The sequence below is a fragment of the Schistocerca nitens genome, chromosome 8 (assembly GCF_023898315.1).
Source record: "Schistocerca nitens isolate TAMUIC-IGC-003100 chromosome 8, iqSchNite1.1, whole genome shotgun sequence".
Classification (NCBI taxonomy): domain Eukaryota; kingdom Metazoa; phylum Arthropoda; class Insecta; order Orthoptera; family Acrididae; genus Schistocerca; species Schistocerca nitens.
This window is the reverse complement of record NC_064621.1, coordinates 6,297,909-6,323,463: the sequence shown is the minus strand read 5'-3', so window position 1 is coordinate 6,323,463 and position 25,555 is coordinate 6,297,909.

Sequence of the window (25,555 nt, the reverse complement as noted above, 5' to 3'; positions counted from 1 at the left end):
ATTTCTGTGTTTCATCGTGAATGGGAAGGTCCAAGGGATATAGTAAACCTGCAGAGGTGCATCGGAAAGTAAAACTGATGACACAGGATACGCTCAAAACATAGACAGTAGCAGGATTTAGTCTTCCTGTACTGATGTCGGCATTGTGTCTCTTATATTTAATTTCGATGCATTTTGTGTGTTTCATCGCCAATGGGAAGGTCCAAGGGATACAGTAAACATGCAGAGGTGCATCGCAATGTAAAACTGGTGACACAGGAAACGCTCAAAACATTGACTGTAAGAAGACTGTTTTCTTGTACTTAAGTCGTCATTGTGTCTCTTATATTTAATTCCGATGTAATTTCTGTGTTTCATCGTAACTGTGAAGGTCCAAGTGATGCAATAAACCTGCAGAGGTGCATCGGAATGTAAAACTAGTGACACAGGAAACGCTCAAAACGTAGACAGTAGGAAGACTCAGTCTTCCTGTACTTAAGTCGGCATTGTGTCTCTTATATTTAATTCCGATGCAATTTCTGTGTTTCATCGTCAATGGGAAGGGCCAAGTGGTACAGTAAACCTGCAGAGGTGCATCAGAATATAAAAATGGTGACACAGGAAACGCTCACAACATAGACAGTTGGAAGACTCCGTCTTCATGTACTTAAGTCGGCATTGTGTCTCTTATATATTTATTTCCGATGAAATTTCTGTGTTTCATCGTGAATGGGAAGGTCCAAGGGATATAGTAAACCAGCAGAGGTGCATCAGAAAGTAAAACTGATGACACAGGATACGCTCAAAGCATAGACAGTAGCAGGATTTAGTCTTACTGTACTGAAGTCGGCATTGTGTCTCTTATATTTAATTTCGATGCAATTTGTGTGTTTCATCGCCAATGGGAAGGTCCAAGGGATACAGTAAACATGCAGAGGTCCATTGGAATGTAAAACTGGTGACACAGGAAACGCTCAAAACATAGACAGTAGGAAGACTCAGTCTTCCTGTACTTAAGCCGGCATCGTGTCTCTTATATTTAATTCCGATGCAATTTCTCTGTTTCATCGTCAATGGGAAGGTCCAAGGGTTACAGTAAACCTGCAGAGGTGCATCGGAATGTAAAACTCGTGACACAGGAAACGCTCAAAACATAGGCAGTAGGAAGACTCAGTCTTCCTGTACTTTAGTCGGCATTGTGTCTCTTATATTTAATTCCGATGCAATTTCTGAGTTACATCGTCAATGGGAAGGTCCAAGGGATACAGTAAACCTGCAGAGGTGCATCAGAATGTAAAACTGGTGACACAGGAAACGCTCAAAACATAGACAGTAGGAAGACTCAGTCTTCCTGTACTTAAGTCGGCATTGTGTCTCTTATATTTAATTCCGATGCAATTTCTGTGTTTCATCGTCAATGGGAAGATCCAAGTGATACAGTAAACCTGCAGAGGTGCATCGGAATGTAAAACTAGCGACACAGGAAACGCTCAAAACATAGACATTAGGAAGACTCAGTCTTCCTGTACTTAAGCCGGCATCGTGTCTCTTATATTTAATTCCGATGCAATTTCTCTGTTTCATCGTCAATGGGAAGGTCCAAGGGATACAGTAAACCTGCAGAGGTGCATCAGAATGTAAAACTGGTGACACAGGAAACGCTCAAAACATAGACAGTAGGAAGACTCAGTCTTCCTGTACTTAAGTCGGCATTGTGTCTCTTATATTTAATTCCGATGCAATTTCTGTGTTTCATCGTCAATGGGAAGATCCAAGGGATACAGTAAACCTGCAGACGTTAATCGGAATGTAAAACAAGTGACACAGGAAACGCTCAAACATAGACAGTAGGAAGACTCAGTCGTCCCGTACTTAAGTCGGCATTGTGTCTCTTATACATAATTCCGATGCAATTTCTGTGTTTCATCGTCAATGGGAAGGTCCAAGGGATACAGTAAACCTGCAGAAGTGCATCGGAATGTAAAACTAGTGACACAGGAAACGCTCAAAACATAGACAGCAGGAAGACTCAGTCTTCCTGTACTTAAGTCGGCATTGTGTCTCTTAATTTAATTCCGATGCAATTTCTGTGCTTCATCGTCAATGGGAAGGCCCAAGGGATACAGTAAACCTGCAGAGGTGCATCAGAATGTAAAACTGGTGACACAGGAAACGCACATAACATAGACAGTAGGAAGACTCAGTCTTCCTGTACTTAAGTCGGCATTGTGTCTCTTATATTTAATTCCGATGCAATTTCTGTGTTTCATCGTCAATGGGATGATCCAAGGGATACAGTAAACCTTCAGACGTTAATCGGAATGTAAATCTAGTGACACAGGAAAAGTTCAAAACATTGACTGTAAGAAGACTGTTTTCTTATACTGAAGTCGGCATTGTGTCTCTTATATTTAATTCCGATGTAATTTCTGTGTTTCATCGTAACTGTGAAGGTCCAAGGGATACAGTAAACCTGTAGAGGTGCATCGGAATGTAAAACTGGTGACACATTAAACGATCAAATTATAGACAGTAGGAAGACTCAGTCATCCTGTACTTAAGTCGGCATTGTGTCTCTTATATTTAATTCCGATGCAATTTCTGTGTTACATCGTCAGTGGGAAGGTCCAAGGGATACAGTAAACCTGCAGAGGTGCATCAGAATGTAAAACTGGTGACACAGGAAACGCTCAAAACATAGACAGTAGGAAGACTCAGTCTTCCTGTACTTTAGTCGGCATTGTGTCTCTTATATTTAATTCCGATGCAATTTCTGTGTTTCATCGTCAATGGGAAGATCAAGGGATACAGTAAACCTGCAGACGTTAATCGGAATGTAAAACTAGTGACACAGGAAACGCTCAAACATAGACGGTAGGAAGACTCAGTCGTCCCGTACTTAAGTCGGCATTGTGTCTCTTATATATAATTCCGATGCAATTTCTGTGTTTCATCGTCAATGGGAAGGTCCAAGGGATACAGTAAACCTGCAGAGGTGCATCGGAATGTAAAACTAGTGACACAGGAAACGCTCAAAACATAGACAGCAGGAAGACTCAGTCTTCCTGCACTTAAGTCGGCATTGTGTCTCTTAATTTAATTCCGATGCAATTTCTGTGTTTCATCGTCAATGGGAAAGTCCAAGGGATACAGTAAACCTGCAGAGGTGCATCGGAAAGTAAAACTGGTGACACAGGAAACTTTCAAAACATAGACAGTAGGAAGACTCAGTCTTTCTGTACTTAAGTCGGCATTGTGTCTCTTATATTTAATTCCGATGCAATTTCTGTGTTTCATCGTCAATGGGAAGGGCCAAGGGGTACAGAAAACCTGCAGAGGTGAATCAGAATGTAAAAATGGTGACACAGGAGACGCTCACAAAATAGACAGTAGGAAGACTCAGTCTTCCTGTACTTAAGTCGGCATTGTGTCTCTTATATTTAATTCCGATGCAATTTCTGTGTTTCATCGTCAATGGGAAGGTCCAAGGGATACAGTAAACCTGCAGAGGTGCAACGGAATGTATAACTAGTGACACAGGAAACACTCAAAACATAGACAGTAGGAAGACTCAGTCTTCCTGTACTTAAGTCGGCATTGTGTCTCTTATATTTATTTCAGATGAAATTTCTGTGTTTCATCGTGAATGGGAAGGTCCAAGGGATATAGTAAACCTGCAGAGGTGCATCAGAAAGTAAAACTGATGACACAGGATACGCTCAAAACATAGACAGTAACAGGATTTAGTCTTCCTGTACTTAAGTCCGCATTGTGTCTCTTATAATTAATTTCGATGCAATTTGTGTGTTCCATCATCCATGGGAAGGTCCAAGGGATACAGTAAACATGCAGAGGTGCATCGGAATGTAAAACTGATGACACAGGATACGCTCAAAACATAGACAGTAGCAGGATTTAGTCTTCCTGTACTTAAGTCCGCATTGTGTCTCTTATAATTAATTTCGATGCAATTTGTGTGTTTCATCATCCATGGGAAGGTCCAAGGGATACAGTAAACATGCAGAGGTGCATCGGAATGTAAAACTGGTGACACATGAAACGCTCAAAACATTGACTGTAAAAAGACTGTTTTCTTGTACTTAAGTCGGCATTGTGTCTCTTATATTTAATTCCGATGCAATTTCTGTGTTTCATCGTCAATGGGAAGGTCCAAGTGATGCAGTAAACCTGCAGAGGTTCATCGGAATGTAAAACTAGTGACACAGGAAACGCTCTAAACACAGACAGTAGGAAGACTCAGTCTTCCTGTACTTAAGTCGGCATTGTGTCTCTTATATTTAATTCCGATGCATATTCTGTGTTTCATCGTCAGTGGGAAGGTCCAAGGGATACAGTAAACCTGCAGAGGTGCATCAGAATGTAAAACTGGTGACACAGGAAACGCTCAAAACATAGACAGTAGGAAGACTCAGTCTTCCTGTACTTAAGTCGGCATTGTGTCTTTTATATTTAATTCCGATGCAATTTCTGTGTTTCATCGTCAATGGGAAGGTCCAAGTGATGCAGTAAACCTGCAGAGGTGCATCGGAATGTATTACTAGTGACACAGGAAACGCTCAAAACATAGACAGTAGGAAGACTTAGTCTTCCTGTACTTAATTCGGCATTGTGTATCTTATATTTAATTCCGATGCAATTTCTGTGTCTCATCTTCAATGGGAAGGTCCAAGGGATACAGTAAACGTGCAGAGGTGCATCGGAATGTAAAACTCGTGACACAGGAAACGCACAAAACATAGACAGTAGGAATACTCAGTCTTCCCGTACTTAAGTCTGCATTGTGTCTCTTATATTTATTTCCGATGCAATTTCTGTGTTTCATCGTGAATGGGAAGGTCCAAGGGATATAGTAAACCTGCAGATGTGCATCGGAAAGTAAAACTGATGACACAGGAAACGCTCAAAACATAGACAGTAGGAAGACTTAGTCTTCCTGTACTTAAGTCGGCATTGTGTCTCTTACATTTAATTCCGATGCTATTTCTGTGTTTCATCGTCACTGTGAAGGTCCAAGGGATACAATAAACCTGTAGAGGTGCATCGGAATGTAAAACTGGTGACACAGGAAACGCTCAAAATATAGACAGTAGGAAGACTCAGTCTTTCTGTACTTAAGTCGGCATTGTGTCTCTTATATTTAACTCCGATGCAATTTCTGTGTTTCATCGTCAATGGGAAGGTCCTAGGGATACAGTAAACCTGCAGAGGTGCAACGGAATGTATAACTAGTGACACAGGAAACGCTCAAAACATAGACAGTAGGAGGACTCAGTCTTCCTGAACATAAGTCGGCATTGTGTCTCTTATATTTATTTCCGATGAAATTTCTGTGTTTCATCGTCAATGGGAAGGTCCAAGGGATATAGTAAACCTGCAGAGGTCTATCGTAAAGTAAAACTGATGACACAGGATACGCTCAAAACATAGACAGTAGCAGGATTTAGTCTTCCAGTACTTAAGTCGGCATTGTGTATCTTATATTTAATTTGGATGCAATTTGTGTGTTTCATCGCCAATGGGAAGGTCCAAGGGATACAGTAAACATGCAGAGGTGCATCGGAATGTAAAACTGGTGACACAGGAAACGCTCAAAACATTGACTGTAAGAAGACTGTTGTCTTGTACTTAAGTCGTCATTGTGTCTCTTATATTTAATTCCGATGTAACTTCTGTGTTTCATCGTAACTGTGAAGGTCCAAGGGATACAGTAAACCTGTAGAGGTGCATCGGAATGGATAACTGGTGACACAGGAAACGCTCAAATTATAGACAGTAGGAAGACTCAGTCATCCTGTACTTAAGTCGGCATTGTGTCTCTTATATTTAATTCCGATGCAATTTCTGTGTTTCATCGTCAATGGTAATGTCCAAGGGATACAGTAAACCTGCAGAGGTGCATCAGAATGTAAAACTGGTAACACAGGAAACGCTCAAAACATAGACAGTAGGAAGACTCAGTCTTCCTGTACTTAAATCGGCATTGTGTCTCTTATATTTAATTCCGATGCAATTTCTGTGTTTCATCGGCAATGGGAAGGTCCAAGGGATACAGTAAACCTGCAGAGTTGCATCGGAATGTAAAACTGGTGACACAGGAAACGCTCAAATTATAGACAGTAGGAAGACTCAGTCTTCCTGTACTTTAGTCGGCATTGTGTCTCTTATATTTATTTCCGATGAAATTTCTGTGTTTCATCGTGAAAGGGAAGGTCCAAGGGATATAGTAAACCTGCAGAGGTGCATCGGAAAGTAAAACTGATGACACAGAAAACGCTCAAAACATAGACAGTAGGAAGACTTAGTCTTCCTGTACTTAAGTCGGCATTGTGTCTCTTATATTTAATTCCGATGCAATTTCTGAGTTACATCGTCAATGGGAAGGTCCAAGGGATACAGTAAACCTGCAGAGGTGCATCAGAATGTAAAACTGGTGGCACAGGAAACGTTCAAAACATAGACAGTAGGAAGACTCAGTCTTCCTGTACTTAAGTCGGCATTGTGTCTCTTATATTTATTTCCGATGCAATTTCTGTGTTTCATCGTCACTGTGAAGGTCCAAGGGATACAGTAAACCTGCAGAGGTGCATCGGAATGTAAATCTAGTGACACAGGAAACGCTCAAAACATAGACATTTGGAAGACTCAGTCTTCCTGTACTTAAGCCGGCATCGTGTCTCTTATATTTAATTCCGATGCAATTTCTCTGTTTCATCGTCAATGGGAAGGTCCAAGGGATACAGTAAACCTGCAGAGGTGCATCAGAATGTAAAACTGGTGACACAGGAAACGCTCAAAACATAGACAGTAGGAAGACTCAGTCTTCCTGTACTTAAGTCGGCATTGTGTCTCTTATATTTAATTCCGATGCAATTTCTGTGTTTCATCGTCAATGGGAAGATCCAAGGGATACAGTAAACCTGCAGACGTTAATCGGAATGTAAAACTAGTGACACAGGAAACGCTCAAACATAGACAGTAGGAAAACTCAGTCGTCCCGTACTTAAGTCGGCATTGTGGCTCTTATATATAATTCCGATGCAATTTCTGTGTTTCATCGTCAATGGGAAGGTCCAAGGGATACAGTAAACCTGCAGAAGTGCATCGGAATGTAAAACTAGTGACACAGGAAACGCTCAAAACATAGACAGCAGGAAGACTCAGTCTTCCTGTACTTAAGTCGGCATTGTGTCTCTTAATTTAATTCCGATGCAATTTCTGTGTTTCATCGTCAATGGGAAGGTCCAAGGGATACAGTAAACCTGCAGAGGTGCATCAGAATGTAAAACTGGTGACACAGGAAACGCACAAAACATAGACAGTAGGAAGACTCAGTCTTCCTGTACTTATGTCGGCATTGTGTCTCTTATATTTAATTCCGATGCAATTTCTGTGTTTCATCGTCAGTGGGAAGATCCAAGGGATACAGTAAACCTGCAGACGTTAATCGGAATGTAAATCTAGTGACACAGGAAACGCTCAAAACATTGACTGTAAGAAGACTGTTTTCTTATACTGAAGTCGGCATTGTGTCTCTTATATTTAATTCCGATGTAATTTCTGTGTTTCATCGTAACTGTGAAGGTCCAAGGGATACTGTAAACCAGTAGAGGTGCATCGGAATGTAAAACTGGTGACACATTAAACGATCAAATTATAGACAGTAGGAAGACTCAGTCATCCTGTACTTAAGTCGGCATTGTGTCTCTTATATTTAATTCCGATGCAATTTCTGTGTTACATCGTCAGTGGGAAGGTCCAAGGGATGCAGTAAACCTGCAGAGGTGCATCAGAATGTAAAACTGGTGACACAGGAAGCGCTCAAAACATAGACAGTAGGAAGACTCAGTCTTCCTGTACTTAAGTCGGCATTGTGTCTCTTATATTTAATTCCGATGCAATTTCTGTGTTTCATCGTCAATGGGAAGATCCAAGGGATACAGTAAACCTGCAGACGTTAATCGGAATGTAAAACTAGTGACACAGGAAACGCTCAAACATAGACAGTAGGAAGACTCAGTCGTCCCGTACTTAAGTCGGCATTGTGTCTCTTATATATAATTCCGATGCAATTTCTGTGTTTCATCGTCAATGGGAAGGTCCAAGGGATACAGTAAACCTGCAGAGGTGCATCGGAATGTAAAACTAGTGACACAGGAAACGCTCAAAACATAGACAGCAGGAAGACTCAGTCTTCCTGTACTTAAGTCGGCATTGTGTCTCTTAATTTAATTCCGATGCAATTTCTGTGTTTCATCGTCAATGGGAAAGTCCAAGGGATACAGTAAACCTGCAGAGGTGCATCGGAAAGTAAAACTGGTGACACAGGAAACGCTCAAAACATAGACAGTAGGAAGACTCAGTCTTTCTGTACTTAAGTCGACATTGTGTCTCTTATATTTAATTCCGATGCAATTTCTGTGTTTCATCGTCAATGGGAAGGGCCAAGGGGTACAGAAAACCTGCAGAGGTGCATCAGAATGTGAAAATGGTGGCACAGGAAGCGCTCAAAACATAGACAGTAGGAAGACTCAGTCTTCCTGTACTTAAGTCGGCATTGTGTCTCTTATATTTAATTCCGATGCAATTTCTGTGTTTCATCGTCAATGGGAAGATCCAAGGGATACAGTAAACCTGCAGACGTTAATCGGAATGTAAAACTAGTGACACAGGAAACGCTCAAACATAGACAGTAGGAAGACTCAGTCGTCCCGTACTTAAGTCGGCATTGTGTCTCTTATATTTAATTCCGATGCAATTTCTGTGTTTCATCGTCAATGGGAAGGTCCAAGGGATACAGTAAACCTACAGAGGTGCAACTGAATGTATAACTAGTGACACAGGAAACACTCAAAACATAGACAGTAAGAAGAATCAGTCTTCCTGTACTTAAGTCGGCATTGTGTCTCTTATATTTATTTCAGATGAAATTTCTGTCTTTCATCGTCAATGGGAAGGTCCAAGTGATGCAGTAAACCTGCAGAGGTGCATCGGAATGTATTACTAGTGACACAGGAAACGCTCAAAACATAGACAGTAGGAAGACTTAGTCTTCCTGTACTTAATTCGGCATTGTGCATCTTATATTTAATTCCGATGCAATTTCTGTGTCTCATCGTCAATGGGAAGGTCCTAGGGATACAGTAAACCTGCAGAGGTGCATCCGAATGTAAAACTCGTGACACAGGAAACGCACAAAACATAGACAGTAGGAAGACTCAGTCTTCCTGTACTTAAGTCTGCATTGTGTCTCTTATATTTATTTCCGATGCAATTTCTGTGTTTCATCGTGAATGGGAAGGTCCAAGTGATGCAGTAAACCTGCAGAGGTGCATCGGAATGTAAAACTAGTGACACAGGAAACTCTCTAAACATAGACAGTAGGAAGACTAAGTCTTCCTGTAATTAAGTCGGCAATGTGTCTCCGATGCAATTTCTGTGTTTCATCGTCAGTCGGAAGGTCCAAGGGATACAGTAAACCTGCAGGGGTGCATCAGAATGTAAAACTGGTGACACAGGAAACGCTCAAAACATAGACAGTAGGAAAACTCAGTCTTCCTGTACTTAAGTCGGCATTGTGTCTTTTATATTTAATTCCGATGCAATTTCTGTCTTTCATCGTCAATGGGAAGGTCCAAGTGATGCAGTAAACCTGCAGAGGTGCATCGGAATGTATTACTAGTGACACAGGAAACGCTCAAAACATAGACAGTAGGAAGACTTAGTCTTCCTGTACTTAATTCGGCATTGTGTATCTTATATTTAATTCCGATGCAATTTCTGTGTCTCATCGTCAATGGGAAGGTCCTAGGGATACAGTAAACCTGCAGAGGTGCATCCGAATGTAAAACTCGTGACACAGGAAACGCACAAAACATAGACAGTAGGAAGACTCAGTCTTCCTGTACTTAAGTCTGCATTGTGTCTCTTATATTTATTTCCGATGCAATTTCTGTGTTTCATCGTGAATGGGAAGGTCCAAGGGATATAGTAAACCTGCAGATGTGCATCGGAAAGTAAAACTGATGACACAGGAAACGCTCAAAACATAGACAGTAGGAAGACTTAGTCTTCCCGTACTTAAGTCGGCATTGTGTCTCTTATATTTAATTCCGATGCTATTTCTGTGTTTCATCGTCACTGTGAAGGTCCAAGGGATACAGTAAACCTGTAGAGGTGCATCGGAATGTAAAACTGGTGACACAGGAAACGCTCAAATTATAGACAGTAGGAAGACTCAGTCTTCCTGTACTTAAGTCGGCATTGTTTCTCTTATATTTAATTCCGATGCAATTTCTGTGTTTCATCGTCAATGGGATGGTCCAAGGGATACAGTAATCCTGCAGAGGTGCATCAGAATGTAAAAATGGTGACACAGGAAACGCTCACAACATAGACAGTAGGAAGACTCAGTCTTTCTGTACTTAAGTCGGCTTTGTGTCTCTTATATTTAATTCCGATGCAATTTCTGTGTTTCATCGTCAATGGGAAGGTCCAAGGGGTACAGTAATCCTGCAGAGGTGCATCAGAATGTAAAAATGGTGACACAGGAAACGCTCACAACATAGACAGTAGGAAGACTCACTCTTCCTGTACTTAAGTCGGCATTGTGTCTCTTATATTTAATTCCGATGCAATTTCTGTGTTTCATCGTCAATGGGAAGGTCCTAGGGATACAGTAAACCTGAAGAGGTGCAACGGAATGTATAACTAGTGACACAGGAAACGCTCAAAACATAGACAGTAGGAGGACTCAGTCTTCCTGTACATAAGTCGGCATTGTGTCTCTTATATTTATTTCCGATGAAATTTCTGTGTTTCATCGTCAATGGGAAGGCCCAAGGGATATAGTAAACCTGCAGAGGTGCTTCGTAAAGTAAAACTGATGACACAGGATACGCTCAAAACATAGACAGTAGCAGGATTTAGTCTTCCAGTACTTAAGTCGGCATTGTGTATCTTATATTTAATTTGGATGCAATTTGTGTGTTTCATCGCCAATGGGAAGGTCCAAGGGATACAGTAAACATGCAGAGGTGCATCGGAATGTAAAACTGGTGACACAGGAAACGCTCAAAACATTGACTGTAAGAAGACTGTTGTCTTGTACTTAAGTCGTCATTGTGTCTCTTATATTTAATTCCGATGTAACTTCTGTGTTTCATCGTAACTGTGAAGGTCCAAGGGATACAGTAAACCTGTAGAGGTGCATCGGAATGGATAACTGGTGACACAGGAAACGCTCAAATTATAGACAGTAGGAAGACTCAGTCATGCTGTACTTAAGTCGGCATTGTGTCTCTTATATTTAATTCCGATGCAATTTCTGTGTTTCATCGTCAATGGTAATGTCCAAGGGATACAGTAAACCTGCAGAGGTGCATCAGAATGTAAAACTGGTAACACAGGAAACGCTCAAAACATAGACAGTAGGAAGACTCAGTCTTCCTGTACTTAAATCGGCATTGTGTCTCTTATATTTAATTCCGATGCAATTTCTGTGTTTCATCGTCAATGGGAAGGTCCAAGGGATACAGTAAACCTGCAGAGTTGCATCGGAATGTAAAACTGGTGACACAGGAAACGCTCAAATTATAGACAGTAGGAAGACTCATCTTCCTGTAGTTAAGTCGGCATTGTTTCTCTTATATTTAATTCCGATGCAATTTCTGTGTTTCATCGTCAATGGGAAGGTCCAAGGGATACAGTAAACCTGCAGAGGTGCATCAGAATGTAAAACTGGTGACACAGGAAACGCTCAAAACATAGACAGTAGGAAGACTCAGTCTTCCTGTACTTAAGTCGGCATTGTGTCTCTTATATTTAATTCCGATGCAATTTCTGTGTTTCATCGTCAATGGGAAGGTCCAAGGGGTACAGTAAACCTGCAGAGGTGCATCAGAATGTAAAAATGGTGACACAGGAAACGCTCACAACATAGACAGTAGGAAGACTCAGTCTTCCTGTACTTAAGACGGCATTGTGTCTCTAATATTTAATTCCGATGCAATTTCTGTGTTTCATCGTCAATGGGAAGGTCCAAGGGATACAGTAAACCTGCAGAGTCACATTGGAATGCAAAACTGGTGACACAAGAAACGCTCAAAAAATAGACAGTAGGAAGACTCAGTCTTCCTGTACTTAAGTCGGCATTGTGTCTCTTATATTTAATTCCGATGCAATTTCTGTGTTTCATCGTCAATGGGAAGGTCCAAGGGATACAGTAAACCAGCAGAGGTGCAACGGAATGTATAACTAGTGACACAGGAAACGCTCAAAACATAGACAGTAGGAAGACTCAGTCTTCCTCTACATAAGTAGGCATTGTGTCTCTTATATTTACTTCCGATGAAATATCTGTGTTTCATCGTGAATGGGAAGGTCCAAGGGATATAGTAAACCTGCAGAGGTGCATCGGAAAGTAAATCTGATGACACAGGATACGCTCAAAACATAGACAGTAGTAGGATTTAGTCATACTGTACTGAAGTCGGCATTGTGTCTCTTATATTTAATTTCGATGCAATTTGTGTGTTTCATCGCCATTGGGAAGGTCCAAGGGATACAGTAAACATGCAGAGGTCCAATGGAATGTAAAACTGGTGACACAGGAAACGCTCAAAACATTGACTGTAAGAAAACTGTTTTCTTGTACTTAAGTCGTCATTGTGTCTCTTATATTTAATTCCGATGTAATTTCTGAGTTTCATCGTAACTGTGAAGGTCCAAGGGATACAGTAAACCTGTAGAGGTGCATCGGAATGTAAAACTGGTGACACAGGAAACGCTCAAATTATAGACAGTAGGAAGACTCAGTCATCCTGTACTTAAGTCGGCATTGTGTCTCTTATATTTAATTCCGATGCAATTTCTGTGTTTCATCGTCAGTGGGAAGGTCCAAGGGATACAGTAAACCTGCAGAGGTGCATCAGAATGTAAAACTGGTGACACAGGAAACGCTCAAAACATAGACAGTAGGAAGACTCAGTCTTCCTGTACTTAAGTCGGCATTGTGTCTCTTATATTTAATTCCGATGCAGTTTCTGTGTTTCATCGTTAATGGGAAGGTCCAAGTGATGCAGTAAACCTGCACAGGTGCATCGGAATGTAAAACTAGTGACACAGGAAACGCTCAAAACATAGACAGTAGGAAGACTCAGTCTTTCTGTACGTAAGTCGGCATTGTGTCTCTTATATTTAATTCCGATGCAATTTCTGAGTTTCATCGTCAATGGGAAGGGCCAAGGGGTACAGAAAACCTGCAGAGGTGCATCAGAATGTAAAAATGGTGACACAGGAGACGCTCACAACATAGACAGTAGGAAGACTCAGTCTTCCTGTACTTAAGTAAGCATTGTGTCTCTTATATTTAATTCCGATGCAATTTCTGTGTTTCATCGTCAATGGGATGGTCCAAGGGATACAGTAAACCTGCAGAGGTGCAACAGAATGTATAACTAGTGACACAGGAAACGCTCAAAACATAGACAGTAGGAAGACTCAGTCTTCCTGTACTTAAGTCGGCATTGTGTCTCTTATATTTATTTCAGATGAAATTTCTGTGTTTCGTCGTGAATTGGAAGGTCCAAGGGATATAGTAAACCTGCAGAGGTGCATCAGAAAGTAAAACCGATGACACAGGATACGCTCAAAACATAGACAGTAGCAGGATTTAGTCTTCCTGTACTTAAGTCGGCATTGTGTCTCTTATAATTAATTTCGATGCAATTTGTGTGTTTCATCATCAATGGGAAGGTCCAAGGGATACAGTAAACAAGCAGAGGTGCATCGGAATGTAAAACTGGTGACACAGGAAACGCTCAAAACATTGACTGTAACAAGACTGTTTTCTTGTACTTAAGTCGTCATTGTGTCTCTTATATTTAATTCCGATGTAATTTCTGTGTTTCATCGTAACTGTGAATGTCCAAGGGATACAGTAAACCTGTAGAGGTGCATCGGAATGTAAAACTGGTGACACAGGAAACGCACAAAACATAGACAGTAGGAAGACTCAGTCTTTCTGTACTTAAGTCGGCATTGTGTCTCTTATATTTAATTCCGATGCAATTTCTGTGTTTCATCGTCAATGGGTAGGTCCAAAGTATACAGTAAACCTGCAGAGGTGCATCAGAATGTAAAACTTTGACACAGGAAACGCTCAAAACATAGACAGTAGGTAGACTCAGTCTTCCTGTACTTAAGTCGGCATTGTGTCTCTTATATTTAATTCCGATGCAATTTCTGTGTTTCATCGTCAATGGGAAGGTCCAAGTGGTACAGTAAACCTGCAGAGGTGCATCAGAAAGTAAAAATGGTGACACAGGAAACGCTCACAACATAGAGAGTTGGAAGACTCAGTCTTCCTGTACTTAAGTCTGCATTGTGTCTCTTATATTTATGTCCGATGCAATTTCTGTGTTTCATCGTGAATGGGAAGGTCCCAGGGATATAGTAAACCTGCAGATGTGCATCGGAATGTAAAAGTGATGACACAGGAAACGCTCAAAACATAGACAGTAGGAAGACTTAGTCTTCCTGTACTTAAGTCGGCATTGTGTCTCTTATATTTAATTCCGATGCTATTTCTGTGTTTCATCGTCACTGTGAAGGTCCAAGGGATACAGTAAACCTGTAGAGGTGCATCGGAATGTAAAACTGGTGACACAGGAAACGCTGAAATTATAGACAGTAGGAAGACTCAGTCTCCCTGTACTTAAGTCGGCATTGTTTCTCTTATATTTAATTCCGATGCAATTTCTGTGTTTCATCGTCAATGGGAAGGTCCAAGGGGTACAGTAATCCTGCAGAGGTGCATCAGAATGTAAAAATGGTGACACAGGAAACGCTCACAACATAGACAGTAGGAAGACTCAGTCTTTCTGTACTTAAGTCGGCATTGTGTCTCTTATATTTAATTCCGATGCAATTTCTGTGTTTCATCGTCAATGGGAAGGTCCAAGGGGTACAGTAATCCTGCAGAGGTGCATCAGAATATAAAAATGGTGACACAGGAAACGCTCACAACATAGACAGTAGGAAGACTCACTCTTCCTGTACTTAAGTCGGCATTGTGTCTCTTATATTTAATTCCGATGCAATTTCTGTGTTTCATCGTCAATGGGAAGGTCCTAGGGATACAGTAAACCTGAAGAGGTGCAACGGAATGTATAACTAGTGACACAGGAAACGCTCAAAACATAGACAGTAGGAGGACTCAGTCTTCCTGTACATAAGTCGGCATTGTGTCTCTTATATTTATTTCCGATGAAATTTCTGTGTTTCATCGTCAATGGGAAGGTCCAAGGGATATAGTAAACCTGCAGAGGTGCATCGTAAAGTAAAACTGATGACACAGGATACGCTCAAAACATAGACAGAAGCAGGATTTAGTCTTCCAGTACTTAAGTCGGCATTGTGTATCTTATATTTAATTTGGATGCAATTTGTGTGTTTCATCGCCAATGGGAAGGTCCAAGGGATACAGTAAACATGCAGAGGTGCATCGGAATGTAAAACTGGTGACACAGGAAACGCTCACAACATTGACTGTAAGAAGACTGTTGTCTTGTACTTAAGTCGTCATTGTGTCTCTTATATTTAATTCTGATGTAACTTCTGTGTTTCATCGTAACTGTGAAGGTCCAAGGGATACAGTAAACCTGTAGAGGTGCATCGGAATGGATAACTGGTGACACAGGAAACGCTCAAATTATAGACAGTAGGAAGACTCAGTCATCCTGTACTTAAGTTGGCGTTGTGTCTCTAATATTTAATTACGATGCAATTTCTGTGTTTCATCGTCAATGGTAATGTCCAAGGGATACAGTAAACCTGCAGAGGTGCATCAGAATGTAAAACTGGTGACACAGGAAACGCTCAAAACATAGACAGTAGGAAGACTCAGTCTTCCTGTACTTAAATCGGCATTGTGTCTCTTATATTTAATTGCGATGCAATTTCTGTGTTTCATCGTCAATGGGAAGGTCCAAGGGATACAGTAAACCTGCAGAGTTGCATCGGAATGTAAAACTGGTGACACAGGAAACGCTCAAATTATAGACAGTAGGAAGACTCAGTCTTCCTGTAGTTAAGTCGGCATTGTTTCTCTTATATTTAATTCCGATGCAATTTCTGTGTTTCATCGTCAATGGGAAGGTCCAAGGGATACAGTAAACCTGCAGAGGTGCATCAGAATGTAAAACTGGTGACACGGGAAACGCTCAAAACATAGACAGTAGGAAGACTCAGTCTTCCTGTACTTAAGTCGGCATTGTGTCTCTTATATTTAATTGCGATGCAATTTCTGTGTTTTATCGTGAATGGGAAGGTCCAACGGATACAGTAAACCTGCAGAAGTGCATCAGAATGTAAAACTGGTGACACAGGAAACGCTAAAAAAATAGACAGTAGGAAGACTCAGTCTTCCTGTACTTAAGTCGGCATTGTGTCTCCTATATTTAATTCCGATGCAATTTCTGTGTTTCATCGTCAATGGGAAGGGCCAAGTGGTACAGTAAACCTGCAGAGGTGTATCAGAATATAAAAAAGGTGACACAGGAAACGCTCACATCATAGACAGTAGAAAGACTCCGTCTTCCTGTACTTAAGTCGGCATTGTGTCTCTTATATTTAATTCCGATGCAATTTCTGTGTTTCATCGTCAATGGGAAGGTCCAAGGGATACAGTAAACCAGCAGAGGTGCAACGGAATGTATAACTAGTGACACAGGAAACGCTCAAAGCATAGACAGTAGGAAGACTCAGTCTTCCTGTACATAAGTCGGCATTGTGTCTCTTATATTTACTTCCGATGAAATTTCTGTGTTTCATCGTGAATGGGAAGGTCCAAGGGATATAGTAAAGCTGCAGAGGTGCATCGGAAAGTAAATCTGATGACACAGGATACGCTCAAAACATAGACAGTAGCAGGATTTAGTCTTACTGTACTGAAGTCGGCATTGTGTCTCTTATATTTAATTTCGATGCAATTTGTGTGTTTCATCGCCAATGGGAAGGTCCAAGGGATACAGTAAACATGCAGAGGTCCAATGGAATGTAATACTGGTGACACAGGAAACGCTTAAAACATTGACTGTAAGAAAACTGTTTTCTTGTACTTAAGTCGTCATTGTGTCTCTTATATTTAATTCCGATGTAATTTCTGAGTTTCATCGTAACTGTGAAGGTCCAAGGGATACAGTAAACCTGTAGAGGTGCAGCGGAATGTAAAACTGGTGACACAGGAAACGCTCAAATTATAGACAGTAGGAAGACTCAGTCATCCTGTACTTAATTCGGCATTGTGTCTCTTATATTTAATTCCGAAGCAGTTTCTGTGTTTCATCGTTAATGGGAAGGTCCACGTGATGCAGTAAACCTGCACAGGTGCATCGGAATGTAAAACTAGTGACACAGGAAACGCTCAAAACATAGACAGTAGGAAGACTCAGTCTTCCTGTACTTAAGTCGGCATTGTGTCTCTTATATTTAATTCCGATGCAATTTCTCTGTCTCATCGTCAATGGGAACGTCCTAGGGATACAGTAAACCTGCAGAGGTTCATCCGAATGTAAAACTCGTGACACAGGAAACCCTCAAATCATAGACAGAAGGAAGACTCAGTCATCCTGTACTTATGTCGGCATTGTGTCTCTTATATTTATTTCCGATGCAATTTCTGTGTTTCATCGTGAATGGGAAGGTCCAAGGGATATAGTAAACCTGCAGAGGTGCATCGGAAAGTAAAACTGATGACACAGGAAACACTGAAAACATAGGCAGTAGGAAGACTTAGTCTTCCTGTACTTAAGTCGGCATTGTGTCTCTTATATTTAATTCCGATGCTATTTCTGTGTTTCATCGTCACTGTGAAGGTCCAAGGGATACAGTAAACCTGTAGAGGTGCATCGGAATGTAAAACTGGTGACACAGGAAACGCTCAAATTATAGACAGTAGGAAGACTCAGTCTTCCTGTTCATAAGTCGGCATTGTTTCTCTTACATTTAATTCCGATGCAATTTCTGTGTTTCGTCGTCAATGGGAAGGTCCAAGGGGTACAGTAATCCTGCAGAGGTGCATCAGAATGTAAAAATGGTGACACAGGAAACGCTCACAACATAGACAGTAGGAAGACTCAGTCTTCTTGTACTTAAGTCGGCATTGTGTCTCTTATATTTAATTCCGATGCAATTTCTGTGTTTCATCGTCAATGGGAAGGTCCTAGGGATACAGTAAACCTGAAGAGGTGCAACGGAATGTATAACTAGTGACACAGGGACGCTCAAAACGTAGACAGTAGGAGGACTCAGTCTTCCTGTACATAAGTCGGCATTGTGTCTCTTATATTTATTTCCGAAGATATTTCTGTGTTTCATCGTCAATGGGAAGGTCCAAGGGATATAGTAAACCTGCAGAGGTGCATCGTAAAGTAAAACTGATGACACAGGATACGCTCAAAACATAGACAGTAGCAGGATTTCGTCTTCCTGTACTTAAGTCGGCATTGTGTATCTTATATTTAATTTGGATGCAATTTGTGTGTTTCATCGCCAATGGGAAGGTCCAAGGGATACAGTAAACATGCAGAGGTGCATCGGAATGTAAAACTGGTGACACAGGAAACGCTCAAATTATAGACAGTAGGAAGACTCAGTCATCCTGTACTTAAGTCGGCATTGTGTCTCTTATATTTAATTCCGATGCAATTTCTGTGTTTCATCGTCAATGGTAATGTCCAAGGGATACAGTAAACCTTCAGAGGTGCATCAGAATGTAAAACTGGTGACACAGGAAACGCTCAAATTATAGACAGTAGGAAGACTCATCTTCCTGTAGTTAAGTTCAAATGGTTCAAATGGCTCTGAGCACTATGGGACTCAACTGCTGTGGTCATAAGTCCCCTAGAACTTAGAACTACTTAAACCTAACTAACCTAAGGACAGCACACAACACCCAGCCATCACGAGGCAGAGAAAATCCCTGACCCCGCCGGGAATCGAACCCGGGAACCCGGGCGTGGGAAGCGAGAACGCTACCGCACGACCACGAGATGCGGGCTGTAGTTAAGTCGGCATTGTTTCTCTTATATTTAATTTCGATGCAATTTCTGTGTTTCATCGTCAATGGGTAGGTCCAAGGGATACAGTAAACCTGCAGAGGTGCATCAGAATGTAAAACCGGTGACACAGGAAACGCTCAAAACATAGACAGTAGGAAGACTCAGTGTTCCTGTACTTAAGTCGGCATTGTGTCTCTTATATTTAATTCCGATGCAATTTCTGTGTTTCATCGTCAATGGGAATGTCCAAGGGGTACAGTAAACCTGCAGAGGTGCATCAGAATGTAAAAATGGTGACACAGGAAACGCTCACTACATAGACAGTAGGAAGACTCAGTCTTCCTGTACTTAAGTCGGCATTGTGTCTCTTATATTTAATTCCGATGTAATTTCTGTGTTTCATCGTCAATGGGATGGTCCAAGGGATACAGTAAACCTGCAGAGGCACATTGGAATGCAAAACTGGTGACACAGGAAACACTCAAAAAACAGAAAGTAGGAAGACTCAGTCTTCCTGTACTTAAGTCGGCATTGTGTCTCTTATATTTAATTGCGATGCAATTTCTGTGTTTTATCGTGAATGGGAGGGTCCAAGGGATACAGTAAACCTGCAGAAGTGCATCAGAATGTAAAACTGGTGACACAGGAAACGCTCAAAAAATAGACAGTAGGCTCAGTCTTCCTGTACTTAAGTCGGCATTGTGTTTCTTATATTTAATTCCGATGCAATTTCTGTGTTTCATCGTCAATGGAAAGTCCAAGGGATACAATAAACCTGCAGAGGTTCATCGGAATGTATAACTAGTGACACAGGAAACGCTCAAAACATAGACAGTAGGAAGACTCAGTCTTCCTGTACTTAAGTCGGCATTGAGTCTCTTATATTTAATTCCGATGCAATTTCTGTGTTTCATCGTCAATGGGAAGGTCCAAGGGATACAGTAAACCTGCAGAGGTGCATCGGAATGTAAAACTGGTGACACAGGAAACGCTCAAATCATAGACAGTAGGTAGACTCAGTCTTCCTGTACTTAAGTCGGCATTGTGTCTCTTATATTTATTTCCGATGAAATTTCTGTGTTTCATCGTGAATGGGAAGGTCCAAGGGATATAGTTAACAAGCAGAGGTGCATCGGAAGGTAAAACTGATGACACAGGAAACGCTCAAAAACATAGACAGTAGCAGGATTTAGTCTTCCAGTACTTAAGTCTGCATTGTGACTCTAATATTTAATTCCGATTCATTTTCTGTGATTCATCGTCACTGTGAAGGTCCAAGGGATACAGTAAACCTGCAGAGGTGCATCGGAATGTAAAACTGTTGACACGGGAAACGCTCAAAACATAGACAATAAGAAGATCCAGTCATCCTACTCTTAAGTCGGCACTGTGTCTCTAATATTTAATTCCGATGCAATTTCTGTGTTTCATCGTTAATGGGAAGTTCCAAGGGATACAGTAAACTTGCAGAGGTGCATCGGAATTTAAACCTGGTGACACAGGATACTCAAAATATAGACCGTAAGAAGGCTCAGTTTTCATGTACTTAAGTCGGCGTTGTGTCTCTTATATATAATTCCGATGCACTTTCTGATTTTCATCGTAAGTGGGAAGGTCCAAGGGATACAGTAAACCTGCAGAGGTGCATCGGAATGTAAAACTGGTGACACAGGAAACGCTCAAATTATAGACAGTAGGAAGACTCAGTCTTCCTGTACTCAAGTCGGCATTGTGTCTCTTATATTTATGTCCGATGAAATTTCTGTGTTTCATCGTGATTGGGAAGGTCCAAGGGATACAGTAAACCTGCAGAGGTGCATCGGAATGTATAACTGGTGACACAGGAAACGCTCAAAACATAAATAGTAGGAAGACTCAGTCTTCCTGTAATTAAGTCGGCATTGTGTCTCTTACATTTAATTCCGATGCAATTTGTGTGTTTCATTGTCAATGGGAAAGTCCAAGGGATACAGTAAACCTGCAGAGGTGCATCGGAATGTAAAACTGGTGACACAGGAAACGCTCAAAACATAGACCGTAGGAAGACTCAGTCTTCTGTACTTAAGTCGGCATTATGTCTCTTATATTTAATTCCGATACAATTTCTGTGTTTCATCGTCAATGGTAAGGTCCAAGGAATACAGTAAACCTGCAGAGGTGCATCGGAATGTAAAACTGGTGACACAGGAAACGCTCAAATTATAGGCAGTAGGAAGACTCAGTCTTCCTGTACTTAAGTCGGCATTGTGTCTCTTATATTTATTTCCGATGAAATTTCTGTGTTTCATCGTGAATGGGAAGGTCCAAGGGATACAGTAAACCTGCAGAGGTGCATCGGAATGTATAACTGGTGACACAGGAGACGCTCAAAACATAGATAGTAGGAAGACTCAGTCTTCCTGTACTTAAGTCGGCATTGTGTCTCTTATATTTATTTCCGATGTGATTTCTGTGTTTCATCGACAATGGGAAGGTCCAAGGGATACAGTAAACAGGCAGAGGTGCATCGGAATGTAAAACGGGTGACACAGGAAACGCTCAAAACATAGACCGCAAGAAGACTCAGTTTTCTTGTACTTAAGTCGGCGTTGTGTCTCTTATATTTAATTTCGATGCAAATTCTGTGTTTCATCGTCAATGGGAAGGTCCAAGGGATACAGTAAACCTGCAGAGGTGCATCAGAATGTAAAACTGGTGACACAGGAAACGCTCAAAACATAGACCGTAGGAAGACTCAGTCTTCTGTACTTAAGTCGGCATTATGTCTCTTATATTTAATTCCGATACAATTTCTGTGTTTCATCGTCAATGGTAAGGTCCAAGGGATACAGTAAACCTGCAGAGGTGCATCGGAATGTAAAACTAGTGACACAGGAAACGCTCAAAACATAGACAGTAGGAAGACCCAGTCTTCCTGTACTTAAGTCGGCATTGTGCCTCTTATATTTAATTCCGATGCAATTTCTGTGTTTCATCGTGAATGGGAAGGTCCAAGGGATATAGTAAACCTGCAGAGGTGCAACGGAAAGTAAAACTGATGTCACAGGAAACGCTCAAAACATAGACAGTAGGAGGAGTTAGTCTTCCTGTACTTAAATCGGCATTGTGTCTCTTATATTTAATTCCGATGCTATTTCTGTGTTTCAACGTCACTGTGAAGGTCCAAGGGATACAGTAAACTTGTAGAGGTGCATCGGAATGTAAAACTGGTGACACAGGCAACGCTCAAATTATAGACAGTAGGAGGACTCAGTCTTCCTGTACTTAAGTTGGCATTGTGTCTCTTATATTTAATTCCGATGCAATTTCTGTGTTTCATCGTCAATGGTAAGGTCCAAGGGATACAGTAAACCTGCAGAGGTGCATCGGAATGTAAAACTAGTGACACAGGAAACGCTCAAAACATAGACAGTAGGAAGACCCAGTCTTCCTGTACTTAAGTCGGCATTGTGCCTCTTATATTTAATTCCGATACAATTTCTGTGTTTCATCGTGAATGGGAAGGTCCAAGGGATATAGTAAACCTGCAGAGGTGCAACGGAAAGTAAAACTGATGTCACAGGAAACGCTCAAAACATAGACAGTAGGAGGAGTTAGTCTTCCTGTACTTAAATCGGCATTGTGTATCTTATATTTAATTTGGATGCAATTTGTGTGTTTCATCGCCAATGGGAATGTCCAAGGGATACAGGAAACCTGCAGAGGTGCATCGGAATGTAAAACTGGTGACACAGGAAACGCTCAAATTATAGACAGTAGGAAGACTCAGTCTTCCTGTACTTAAGTCGGCATTGTGTCTCTTATATTTATTTCCGATGAAATTTATGTGTTTAATCGTGAATGGGAAGGTCCAAGGGATACAGTAAACCTGCAGAGGTGCATCGGAATGTAAAACTGGTGACACAGGAAACGCTCAAAACATAGATAGTAGGAAGACTCAGTCTTCCTGTACTTAAGTCGGCATTGTCTCTCTTATATTTATTTCCGATGCGATTTCTGTGTTTCATCGACAATGGGAAGGTCCATGGGATACAGTAAACAGGCAGAGGTGCATCGGAATGTAAAACGGGTGACACAGGAAACGCTCAAAGCATAGACCGCAAGAAGACTCAGTTTTCTTGTACTTAAGTCGGCATTGTGTCTCTTATATTTAATTCCGATGCAATTTCTGTGTCTCATCGTCAATGGGAAGGTCCAAGGGATACAGTAAACCCGCAGAGGTGCATCGGAATGTAAAACTCGTGACACAGGAAACCCTCAAATCATAGACAGTAGGAAGACTCAGTCTTCCTGTACTTAAGTCGGCATTGTGTCTCTTATATTTATTTCCGATGCAATTTCTGTGTTTCATCGTGAATGGGAAGGTCTAAGGGATATAGTAAACCTGCAGAGGTGCATCGGAAAGTAAAACTGATGACACAGGAAACACTGAAAACATAGGCAGTAGGAAGACTTAGTCTTCCTGTACTTAAGTCGGCATTGTGTCTCTTATATTTAATTCCGATGCTATTTCTGTGTTTCATCGTCACTGTGAAGGTCCATGGGATACAGTAAACCTGTAGAGGTGCATCGGAATGTGAAAGTGGTGACACAGGAAACGCTCAAATTATAGACAGTAGGAAGACTCAGTCTTCCTGTACATAGGTCGGCATTGTGTCTCCTATATTTCATTCCGATGCAATTTCTGTGTTTCATCGTCAATGGGAAGGTCCAAGGGGTACAGTAATCCTGCAGAGGTGCATCAGAATGTAAAAATGGTGACACAGGAAACGCTCACAACATAGACAGTAGGAAGACTCAGTCTTCTTGTACTTAAGTCGGCATTGTGTCTCTTATATTTAATTCCGATGCAATTTCTGTGTTTCATCGTCAATGGGAAGGTCCTAGGGATACAGTAAACCTGAAGAGGTGCAACGGAATGTATAACTAGTGACACAGGGACGCTCAAAACATAGACAGTAGGAGGACTCAGTCTTCCTGTACATAAGTCGGCATTGTGTCTCTTATATTTATTTCCGATGAAATTTCTGTGTTTCATCGTCAATGGGAAATTCCAAGGGATATAGTAAACCTGCAGAGGTGCATCGTAAAGTAAAACTGATGACACAGGATACGCTCAAAACATAGACAGTAGCAGGATTTAGTCTTCCTGTACTTAAGTCGGCATTGTGTATCTTATATTTAATTTGGATGCAATTTGTGTGTTTCATCGCCAATGGGAATGTCCAAGGGATACAGTAAACATGCAGAGGTGCATCGGAATGTAAAACTGGTGACACAGGAAACGCTCAAAACATTGACTGTAAGGAGACTGTTGTCTTGTACTTAAGTCGTCATTGTGTCTCTTATATTTAATTCCGATGTAACTTCTGTGTTTCATCGTAACTGTGAAGGTCCAAGGGATACAGTAAACCTGTAGAGGTGCATCGGAATGTAAAACTGGTGACACAGGAAACGCTCAAATTATAGACAGTAGGAAGACTCAGTCATCCTGTACTTAAGTCGGCATTGTGTCTCTTATATTTAATTCCGATGCAATTTCTGTGTTTCATCGTCAATGGTAATGTCCAAGGGATACAGTAAACCTGCAGAGGTGCATCAGAATGTAAAACTGGTGACACAGGAAACGCTCAAATTATAGACAGTAGGAAGACTCATCTTCCTGTAGTTAAGTCGGCATTGTTTCTCTTATATTTAATTTCGATGCAATTTCTGTGTTTCATCGTCAATGGGAAGGTCCAAGGGATACAGTAAACCTGCAGAGGTGCATCAGAATGTAAAACCGGTGACACAGGAAACGCTCACAACATAGACAGTAGGAAGACTCAGTCTTCCTGTACTTAAGTCGGCATTGTGTCTCTTATATTTAATTCCGATGCAATTTCTGTGTTTCATCGTCAATGGGAAGGTCCAAGGGATACAGTAAACCTGCAGAGGTGCATCGGAATGTATAACTGGTGACACAGGAGACGCTCAAAACATAGATAGTAGGAAGACTCAGTCTTCCTGTACTTAAGTCGGCATTGTGTCTCTTATATTTATTTCCGATGCGATTTCTGTGTTTCATCGACAATGGGAAGGTCCAAGGGATACAGTAAACAGGCAGAGGTGCATCGGAATGTAAAACGGGTGACACAGGAAACGCTCAAAACATAGACCGCAAGAAGACTCAGTTTTCTTGTACTTAAGTCGGCGTTGTGTCTCTTATATTTAATTTCGATGCAAATTCTGTGTTTCATCGTCAATGGGAAGGTCCAAGGGATACAGTAAACCTGCAGAGGTGCATCAGAATGTAAAACTGGTGACACAGGAAACGCTCAAAACATAGACCGTAGGAAGACTCAGTCTTCTGTACTTATGTCGGCATTATGTCTCTTATATTTAATTCCGATACAATTTCTGTGTTTCATCGTCAATGGTAAGGTCCAAGGGATACAGTAAACCTGCAGAGGTGCATCGGAATGTAAAACTAGTGACACAGGAAACGCTCAAAACAT